Source organism: Pomacea canaliculata, linkage group LG10 (genome assembly GCF_003073045.1).
Source record: "Pomacea canaliculata isolate SZHN2017 linkage group LG10, ASM307304v1, whole genome shotgun sequence".
NCBI lineage: Eukaryota > Metazoa > Mollusca > Gastropoda > Architaenioglossa > Ampullariidae > Pomacea > Pomacea canaliculata.
Genome location: NC_037599.1, coordinates 10,741,527 through 10,752,768, shown reverse-complemented (window position 1 = coordinate 10,752,768; position 11,242 = coordinate 10,741,527). Strand labels below are relative to the sequence as shown.

General features: G+C 44.0%; 1 long non-coding RNA gene across 1 annotated transcript; it reads left to right on the top strand.

Annotated features, from left to right (window-relative positions):
* Nucleotides 1-408: 408 nt before the first annotated feature.
* On the top strand, nt 409-3,726 carry LOC112574504. The gene is made up of 3 exons (XR_003101445.1): nt 409-1,490; nt 1,904-1,959; nt 2,455-3,726. It is a non-coding gene; the product is annotated as an uncharacterized LOC112574504 (long non-coding RNA).
* Nucleotides 3,727-11,242: the final 7,516 nt, after the last annotated feature.

The window sequence follows — 11,242 nt, the reverse complement described above, 5'->3', positions numbered from 1 at the left end:
TTGTGATTCTAGTTTTATATATATATATCAATCAAAAAATCAATGCATGCACACATTACTATTTTAAATGTTGACCAGTGAGTGAAGGTAAGTGCTGATACAAATAGTATATTAGTGAATTCTTGTAATTACACAGAACTATATAGAAAATACAAAAAGTAAGGCAGGGCAGTTTTTAATTGCATAACAATTAAAATGTGATTGCAGTAAAAAAAATAAAAGGAGGAAAAAACTCTTCGATAAAATTTGAATAATCAATTTATTCTGTTGATGATCTTTCAAAAGTATAATAAAAGAGAAGAAAGATACAAAAAGAGAGAAATAATTGAAGTACACTGTCTTCTTTCCTGATATTTCGAGTTGAGTAGCAAAGTTTGTATGCCTTGAAGGACTGACTAGACGATGTACAAGTCCAGTCAGCGCCAAGCAGGTGAAACTGAGAGAACCGAGACACAAGAGATTGCAGACTGATCGAGTTAGAGACGAGGGTCTACACAATCCAGATTCTTTCTCTTGTGGCTTTTTTTTTTTCTTTCTTTTTCATCTGGAAACAAGATAACAAAGAAACAGCAGGCCAGCAATTTCCTTGAAACTCAGCTGCCGACTTCTCGAGAGGACGCCATAGTTACTCAGTCAGGGTAGCGATCTGCTACCTCCCTGAAGGCCAAAGATGCTCAAAGTCTTTTTTGTACCTCCCGAACAGAGCAGACTTTTTCTCAGAATCTTAGGTATGAGTATCTGCAAATGAACCTGTCATTCATTTGAAAATAAAGTTATATTGGGTTGGCCATTAATTTGTAAAGTATACCTGTCTATGGAGGTGATTTTCTTCCCTGTCGAAGTAGTTGCATGGTTTGATAGCCTGCTGACTGACTGGGAATTTTCCCTTCACAGTATTTAAGTATTTAACGATCTTTAAGACCAGCCTCTGACTTCAACAAGAAGGTTCCAGCAAAATACTGCAGGCATTGTCTGTCAGGTCGCACTCCGCCATCTGTTTCCTTCACAAGCCACGTACGTCATCGCCCATTGATTTGCACATGCAGCACCTCAGCCACCACAACTACCACCACCAAACTACCACCACCACACTACCACCACCACCACCACCACCACCACCACAGCAGCAGCAGAAGCAGCACCAGGAAACGTCTAAGCCGCTGGGATAATTGGCCAGAGTCTGAAGAGGGTCGTGTTGTATCTGCCTGATCGCCCTTGACCACAGCAACAGAAGCCGCGGCTCACCACCTACCCCCCATCTCCCTACATCCACCCACCTTCCCCATCTCCCCCCTGTCTTCTCTCAAACAGTACCCTTCATCACGTTGCACGTGCCCCCTTTTAGTCCAACCAATGGTCGGCGATTATGTTCGTCGCTGATGGTTTCCTTTTCGATCCCGTCTCTGTTAATTACCTTCTTGACCCCATGACCTACTTGCGGCAGACATTTGCATCTTGAATACACCCGCGCATCATGAAGACATAATGAGGTCTGTATGGCTTATTCATTGACTTTTCCTTTCTACTTTCTCCTTGGCCTTTTTAATTACTTTTGTGCTTCTGTATGACTCACCCAGTTCGGAAATATTCCGGGTGTGTATTTTTACTTCAGGGTGCAGGGTTCAGTGGAGGAGGGAGATGCTCGGATTTAGGGGGACGGGGGAGCGAACTCCATTCTGACAGTGAACGATGTTCACATTGTTGCCTCATCAGTATCTTTTTTGAGGGGTTGGCTACCAATCTTCGACCTCCTCCCCAGTTCCTACCCCATTGGGGTTAAGAGGTCATGACGTTCATACAATGAAGTCAGGTGAGATTAGCCTTTATTAGCGACACCTGCCTCGTAATGTAACCTCACCTCGTTTGTCTCTTTCATCTTTATCCACGAGATGTTTGCTTGCAGCGCCATCTACACCACTCTTCCGTTCACGGTGATCGATCGCTGGAGACTGTGTACAGGTGAGCTATGTTTAGACTTCTTACCTGGTAGACGAGTTTCAGGTGCGTGGCGCGCTGGCATTTAGTTCAGTTTCATTCTGTCAGTGTTGCTGTGTCTCACTCACTCCGTCTCTCTAACCGTCTGCTTCATCAATCCACTCAAGCATTCAAGTCGGGGAGTAACAAGTCTCAAAGTCTGGGAATTATACGGGTGGCGGTCGGGTGTACAGGTGATAGCAGGAAGAGTGATTTAGTTCTGTACTCCAGTATATTGTGAATGGGCGAGTGCATGGACATAGGTAGGTAGTTGATGATAATGACGACGACGACGACAACAACGATGATGATGATGATATTGATTTTTGTTGATGTTAAAAAAGTGTTTGTGTGTCTGAAGATTTATTTATCTATTTGAGTGGAGAGCTGTTTGTTGTTCTTTCACTCCGGTCTGCTGGAGCTCTAGCAAGATTTATATTTGTGTATTTGCCTCAACCAATGTTTTTTTCTTTCCTGTAGGCGGGAGGCAGTTGGACTGGTGACAGTTGTTTGTGTAGTTTGGCCCAAGTCACGAACAGTGTGTTCGATGCCCGCTTTCCTGCCATCAATCTCAGACAGCAATAAAACCTTGCCTGGACATGTATCCAGACTTTTGGAGGAAGTCACACACTCACCGCAAGCATTTCTCTTGACATCAGTAGAGGAAAGAGTAATTGGCGAGGGACTGCCAGGCTGGAAATGGCGAAAAAATCGAACTTACAGAGTGAAAACAAGTCCTTAAAAAGACAGTGAGGAGGAAAAAAAATAAACAAACAATGTAAGAGTGGTCTCAGATTAACTAAAACTTTCTTTTCCGCCATGTTGGAGAGCGCTAAGACCTTGTCAGTACATTTTTCTTACCATCCTCTCAACAAACCGACAGAAACCTTTGCATCCTGGAACTGGAACTAGTCTGGCAGTGGCGCTGGTAGGTGTAAAAGTGTCATTTGCATGCAAGAGCGACTTGTAGACTTTCTCCCCGATGTTGCTTGTAGAACATTTCTGTTCCCTGCATACGGAGCGGACTGTTTTCCTGGCAACGGAGGAATAAATCAGACAGGGTGGCGGTGCCAATGACCTGCTCGCCGTATAAACAGTTGAAGTCTTTAAGAGCCTTGACGAGAGCCAAGACTGTGTTTGTGTGACGTGGCAGCTTTGCCCTCGGTTGGGTTCTGGGGCTCCGACCTCAGGTCTTGCTGCCTGGTCGATGAGACTTCATTTTAAAATGCAGAGTTATTATTCTACGAAGTTTTTTTTTTCACTTGACAAGAGATTTTTTTTAAAAACATTATTCTTGAAGAGAGGTCCTGGGGAAGGGTAAACAACAATTAGATTACAAGTGGGTTCTGGAAAAAATATGCTTACATGAATTTAATGAGCTTTATTTGTAAAAAATGTGCGTGTGTATGTGAGAGAGGAAAAGATAAGAACAAATGAAAGATAATTTGAGACAAAAGACATAACGATAAAATGTTCAAAGACACAGAAGATAACAAAAAAAACAAAAAACAAAAATAAATAAATAAAATGAAAGTGGGGGAGAAAATAGAATGATGGCGAGAAATAGATAAAAAAACAGCTCGAAAGAGAGAACAAAGAACTTGCTGATTACCCGCCCTGTTGAAGAAACCATGATGTCCAATGATTAAAAAAAAAATACAAACAGCTCTGACCGTTTCAGGAGAAATATTACCCGGCTAGAAAGTAACTTCTGTAACATAAACTCTACATCTGTCACCCCCTTAAAAAACTCACAAAAAGACCCCGAAGATGGGTAGACTCCCTTTGATAGAAGAACCCCGGCGGTTGTAGACGGATTGTGTGATTTAAGTCGCAATGGCGGTAGGAAAGGGTGGAGGGGAAGGGACGGGTAGGGCGACATTAGCCGGGTGAATGGCTGCAGACCGCACAGAAATCTGTTTAGCCGATGCAACTGTCCTGTAACACCCTTCCTCCCGTCTGTAGGGCTAGCTGTAACACCTCTCTTAACTACCATCGGCTTCTTTCCTCCCCTCCTTCATCAGGTTAGTTGTAAGTACGCTGGGTTTTATCTCCTGTCCGGAAAAGATTTTTTACAAACAAAACCGATCGCCGCCTTGCACACCCCTTACCAGCTCCTATCGGATGTCCAGTCAGTTCTTCTCGAATGCTCTGATGCCATTGCTCAGTGAACCATGCACCAGCGAGCCTGTCCGCCCAAACACCTCTCCCTCCATCCTCCATACATCAGTCTGTTGAGTTCCTCCCTCCCTGCTTGTCCTGCTGACTAATGAGGCAGCAAATGGTACAAATATTCCCCAACCCCTCCCTTCTGTTGATTGCATCCTGTTGACCACAGACACAGCTGTCCAGGACTCCACCTGTCCTGTTGAATTTCTTATTATGTTCTTTTATTTTTAATGCAACTTAAAATTTTAATGATCAACAGAAGATATCTTTTACAACCTTTTTTATTTTTGCTACGGATGCTGAGTGACTATAAAGGTCAGATGAGATATTTATATCGGACATTTACTTCTTTTTGTTTCTGTCTTTATGAATGCGTAATGTTCAAACATAATGAGTTAGCAATGAAACCAGTGTTTTCCCTTGAGATTAAACCGGATACCAATTTGTTGACATAAAAGGAAGAAATACATTGTCTGGGGCGAAAAAGCTGTGACCTGAGGCAAAATATAGCCAGCGGGGGGAATCTTCCCCACAACAGAGAGAGAGAGAGACAGCAAGGGGAAGACAGAGCCCCGCCGCCTCTTCACCAAGAAGCAAACGCTGATAATTTCGGCGACGACAGATCGTTCGAGCTGTGATAACGAGGCAGCACGTGTGTGTAGAAAACTGGAGAACATTGCTTCCCCAATCCCCACAGCAACCAACCCCTCTTCTCTATCCCTCTCCATCCCCACCCCTCACAACATCCTCCGAGAGTTCGGTTGAGCCTCAAGAAACCTGGATGTCTTTGCTTAAACTCTCAGTAATGTTTGCTTAGCTCCAGGTAACCTTCGCTTACATTTATTTTTGGTTACAAGAATGTGAACATAACAACAGTTTTATTTTATTTGAATTTGCCGACCTCGCACATTCCGCAAATAGAAGTGTTGCTACGGAACAGCAGGATTTCTTACTGTTCTATTCTCGTTGTTGATATCTTGGTGGAGATTCTCTTCCTTCAGACCGCTGCTTGGGTGGTAGCCGCAGATCATCAACAAAACTTTTTAAAAATTAATAATAGCCTGCTGCCGACATCCTGCCACTCTGGGATGTTATAACACAACAAATTTCAAACCGGGAAAGGATGACTTCTATTTCTTCAAAGTCAGTTAATTTTAGAGAACCGTTCATGTCACCTGTCTAGCTTCAGAGGGAAAAATATAAAACATATCACAAAGTGGATGGGTGTCGGCACGCAGATGTCTCCGATGCATGCTAATGAGGCTGAACGGAGGTTTTTGGTTTTTTTTTAAATTCTTGTTTTCTGTGCAACAAGGTAAGTGCTCTCCCCCTTTTTCTAGGATGCCGAACCATGGAGGGAGGGTAGTCTCTGCAAGGGTGAATCCTCTGGGGTCGGGGATAAGCATGAGGCAGGTTGTGGAAGAGGACAGGTGTCAATGAAGGTTCGGCATAAGAAGACCAAGATAAACACATGTTCATTCTCACACACAGTTTGTCTTCATCAGTCTCACAGCCTCGCTCTCGTCTGGAAACGGTTGAGATTGTATTCTCAGGTCTTCTGTCACAGTTTGGCTGGACTGGAACCGTCTCCACAAGGTAATGACCCGCCGCTGGTGTTGCCATGAAGTTATTAAGGCAAAAGCTAACCTGCTGCTATTTGTCATCCACTTCTGTCTTGAAGGAATTCTTCCTTCGCATCCTTTCTCTTTCCTTTTTTTTTTAGATGATTTTCTTCACCTCTCCTGCCTTTCGTTTTACCTCGTCCTACAGGATAACCGGGTGAGCATATGATCTGAACCGTTTGCTTTAAAAATGAAAAAAAAAAACTTACTCATCGTCTACTCATCTTACTATCGTAAAAAAGTAACATCACTACATGCTTATTATTGTTCTTTGAGAAAGATGTAAACTTAAAAAAATATCTGAGGAGGGTTAAAGATGTCATTGGACTTGGAACAATTTTTGTCCATGGTGGTTCTTTCTTGGAGTATATTCTGTCGTACGATGGGGATGAGTCCTGGTTGGTATACTTGAAGTATACAATGAACAACTTCCAAGTCATTCGACTCACCTGTAACTGTTGCAGCAGGTGTAAGGAAGCTATAGTACATTTATCCCCCAGACGATCGTTAAACCGTTTCGCGTATCACGTGGGTTCAGGATCTGGCAAGGACGTAGGAAGTTCATGGACATCGATCCCAGGCACTTGCTACATCAGCATCAATTCGTCTATCGGAGATCATCCGTATCTGTGACATCTCATTGCTCTGTTCACATCAATGGCTATGGATCTGAACCACGCAAACCTCTCCTGCAAGGTTCGATTTTTAGGTCCAACCAACCCAAAAGCTATTAATGCATCGATGGTTTCTTCCACTTCCGTCTGCCCAGAATTCTTCAAGTCGAAACTCTCTCTTCTGCTTCTACACACAGAGCCCACAACATGCTGGAAAAATATACATACTTATCTGTTTATGAGGACAAAAACAGAGATTAATCACGGGTTGATTGGACAACTTGATGACCAAAACTATATAAATATGATCTTGATCTTGTAGTCACCCATGTCCACGTGATTCTGAATAAACAGGATGAAACATAAACAACAAACAAAAATTGTTTTTCTTTCAGACAAACGACTTACCGACGAGCAAAGTTTCTTCTGGTAAGCAGGACTCACCACTTCATGTTTCTGAAGGGTGCACAGTTGTAAAACAAAATGAAGATTCAGGATAGAAAAAAAGAAGTTTACTTCCAGAAGCTCAAAGCGTGAAGCGAATCAATACAATCTAATCAGCGCTTAAACCTTCTGAAAAAAAGTTGGACAAAGATGTAAGTGCTATCAAACACAGACTGGAAATAAGAGACCGCCTTCTCGTGTTGGAGGCTGTTCCAGAATGTTCTTCGTTCGTTCCGTTAGTTCGTGATGGATGATCCGTTGTGCAAGCAGGACGATCGAAAGGTACTCGGGGTGGCCGAGGTGGGGTGGAGAGCTTATCGGGAGAGACAGGGTGGCTGTTGTGATAGTTTGCTGGCGAGATATTTACGAGACAACAAAACTGGGAAAATAGCAGTCATGTGTGTTTACTGAAAGAACTGGGGGTCAGGGTCTGATAGGCTCTGGCACAAAGCTTGAAGCACGCACACACTCACATCCACACACGCACAGGCTCATACACGCATACACACACGTACACACACACACACATATATGCACACACACACACACACACATGCACACGCACACACACGTGCACGTGCTATTAGATTGATCCATATTTCATTAATGTCTGCATTGCCTTTCCAATCATTTTTCTCCTGTTTTGTTATAAATGTTCGCGTGATCATTGTCTTTGTCTGCAATAGGGAGAGAGAGAGAGAGAAAAAAAAGTGAAGATTAGGTAGGGTTGAGAGATGGGGGAGGAGGAAATGGGGGATTTGTGAACTGCAACAATGAGCTGGAAAAAACCGAGACATCTTCGAGATTATTTTTCGTATGTCTGTAGTTCGCGGCTTGTTGTCTGTTGTTTGCTGCAAGTTGAGAATGTCATGCTGCAGGTGTGTTTGTGGTTTCCAAGTGCATTGTCAGGAATTGTGATATACTTTGTTGTTGTTGTTGTTGTTGTTGTTGTTGTTGTTGTTGTTGTTGTTGTTGATGATGATGATATTCTAACACCGTTTCTTTAATTGGAAACAAAATATTCTGTCAGCACAATTTAAGACTGTAACAATGAATTTTTATTTTGTTGTCTGTCTGTTAATTTTCTTGAAGTGTCATTCTCATCCCTGCGTTCCTTGAAGTCCTTCCCACCCTTCCTCCTATTCTACCAACATTACAATGAAAACGTGGGTCGACTGTAGACATTGTGAAGACAAATATAAATAACATAGATGTTCTCACTATCCGATCTCTCTCTCTCTCACACACACACACACAAACACACACTAAATATATAAACAAACGTAAAGAACTGAAACAGTCTAACTCTAACGAATGTGATTCGATCAGAAAAGAATGTTTATGCCGGGATTATTTTCCCCTGGCGTCCAGTTGGTTATTTCCCATTGTTTTAACAGTCATTTAGCTTCCGTCGTCGTAGTCTCCTTATTTTCCTTCATCGATTCCTTGGCTCCATTCTCCATGGCCATGGTGGACTGCTTGAGATGTTGGCGTAGTCTCCCTTCCAGAATGAGCTTTTCTTTGCAGTCACGTGGTCTTCAGCATCTTGCCTGTTATGAAAATAAGCGTAACTGTCCTGAAGCGAAAATAAGTATACCTGCCTGAAATAGAAAATAATCATTCCTGGTCATTTTGTTCATTTTAATTAAATTTGAAGAGGTCATTGATTAATAGTTTAAAAAAATAAATACATAAATGTCAAGTGAATACAAAGTCAAAGCCATAATTATGAAACATAAAAGGCAAGCTAGTACGTATCAGACCTGACCTTGTTAACTCCTGTAGTGAAAGACGATAGACAGCCTGCTAGGAGATGGAGAGAAGACTACAGGACTGAGAGATTGAGAAGAATAATGTTTTAAAAAAGGTCCGGTTATCTCGAGGTGAAGGGCTGCCAGCGAAAACGACAAGAGTATGGTAATGCCTTGTTGGCGGTCAGTGATTGAGCGGTCCTCGGGCCTTCGGACGCAGCCGAGCAGCGTATCACGTGACCAAGGCAGCGACGCTATGGCGGCCAACATGGCCATCGATTTTGTGCAGCATCTCTACACCGCGCGCTAGCACAGCGCAATGTTTCAACCTGGTTTCTGCTCCCTCTTACCCCTCACCCCACCATCCCTTGTCTCCATTCCCATCTACCCCTCCTCCTCCCTCCCTCAACTCCTCTCCCGACATCGTCAAAGCATTCGATTCGTAGTCTCGCGCGAGCTGCGTTAGTAAACCTCGAGATGACGATTCGCTGGCTTGGAGTCCTCGCAGCCTCGTTCTCGTCCTCTTGATGACGCTGACCGGCCGCTTGCCTGCCCGCCCTGTAGTAGCTTTGGCATTCAAATGCAAACTCGGAATACCTAAAACTTTCTGGCTGCCGGGGCTGATTTCATTAGCTTGAAAGCGGGGCTTTAACAATGGTCACGTTTAGAGGGCGCTCGGTCCCTTTGCAGCGGGCGTGGGGATCGGTCTTGACGTGTCAGACTTGCTCCCATCGTAGGAGGGAGGGTCAGGCACTCAATAACTCACAAACGAGGCTCGTCTCCCACTGAGCCGTATTCAGCATGAGAGACGAAATCGTTAGCCGGCCAAACCTCGTCGAACAATCCAACAAATTCGGTAAAACTGAGCGGGAGGGTCACAGGAAGCCAACGGTGTGTGTGTGGTCGGGACTTTGGTGGACATGATGAGCTGCGGTCACATTTGTTTGCTAATATATTTATACACATTATTTACTGATTTATAAAATCACATTCTCCTCCTCCTTCTCATCATCATTACTGTTCCTCTTCCTTCATCAATAAACTAAAAGGCTCTACAATCGACAAAGGTCACATCATCATCATCGTCATTATCATCCTTCTTCTAGAGCGGGAGGTGACTGGGCCAGTAGAGAACTATCATTCATCCTGACATCTTTATTTTGTAATGAATGTTCCTCCACCAAGTGGAATGAACACGTGTTTCGAGCCAACCTCGGGGGAGCAAGTCGCCATGTATGATCGACACTCTGGGAGACAGCGGCGGACGATTGACGACAACACAAAGTGGAATGGACATCAGGGTGGCGCAACAACAAACCAGGTTGTCGCAGTCGTTGCTGGAGAAATCGACCCAGGATATAAATTCTCTAAAAAAATCGACTTGCAGGAAGTTAGAGTAAGGTTGCCGAGGCTCCAGGCCCAGGGAACAATGGTAGACACAGGCCGGCAGGTGGAAGAAACAAACTGCGGATGATGGGCGGTGATTCGAGAGGAGAAAGCAAAGATTCGTTGTTTGAATTATTAAAATTATTTTAGAGTATGTTGTTGTGGACTGAGAGTTCAAATAAGGACAGGGATAATAATAATAGAACAAATGAAATACAAGCTCACACAGATGCCAACACACACACACCACCCACGGGCACACAGACTCTCGTGACAACCCTCACCCCTTGATTGCTCCGTTGCCGGAGTGCCCAAAGGTTCAGGTCAAGAAGGGTTAACGAGGTGAAACAGGCAAAGAGAGCAAACGCGGGGGTTGGGGGAACCGAGAGAACGCAGGGAGGAGGGGTGGAGAAGAAACCAGTGTGAAGGAAAGGAGAGGGAAGGGTGTTTGGGGTCAGAAACCGTTAAACACAATCGTCTGCCTGATCGATGTGCTTCACTTGTCGCTGTGTGGTGTCGGGTGTCCTGTCTGGTACTACGGGGATTTGTTTCCCCATCAGCCTGACAGGACCAGCAGTGACTCAGTCCTCATCAGCAGTGACAGACCTGTAACGAGTTTTATTTTCTACTGAGGGTTGCCTGCGTTACCAGCTGCTGGACCGAGCGACCATCATCGTCTGAGTCGCAGGTAAAGACTTGTCTTAACTCCACCCATCGGGTGATGGGTGGCTGGTTGGTAGAAAAGGAATTTCATATACAGGGGGTCTCGCTTTGGGAGTAGGAAAAAGGATGAGAGGAAGGTGGAGTACCCTGGAGTATATCTTTGAATACAGGTGGCACATACAGAGATATGTGTGTGTGAGAGGGTCCCGAGATCAGATTGGAACCCAGGACCTCGCTGTAGCTGTAGCTTTCACCAGTCAGGGATATTATAAAAATGCTCTAATATTTACAAGACTTTCAAAGTTCTTTTCTTAGATTATTTGTTAATAAACTACTGTAGAACAATTTCTTACTTATCTGCATTTTATTTTGTTACGTGACAGATGAGGGAATAGAGGGCGGGTTATGCTTAATTTTTCAGGAATTCTTTGCACAGATTCCAGATGTTGTGGAAGGTAAATGGGTGTTTTACGCCTAACCAGCAACCAGCCCTATAAATAGACTCCACATGCAGAGAAAAGAAAAAAACAGAGTGCGCGAGACGAGATTTGAACCCAGGACAGCTGTATTGCTGACATGCTCTAACCGGCGCGCCACCAGACCGACCTCCCTGACGTTG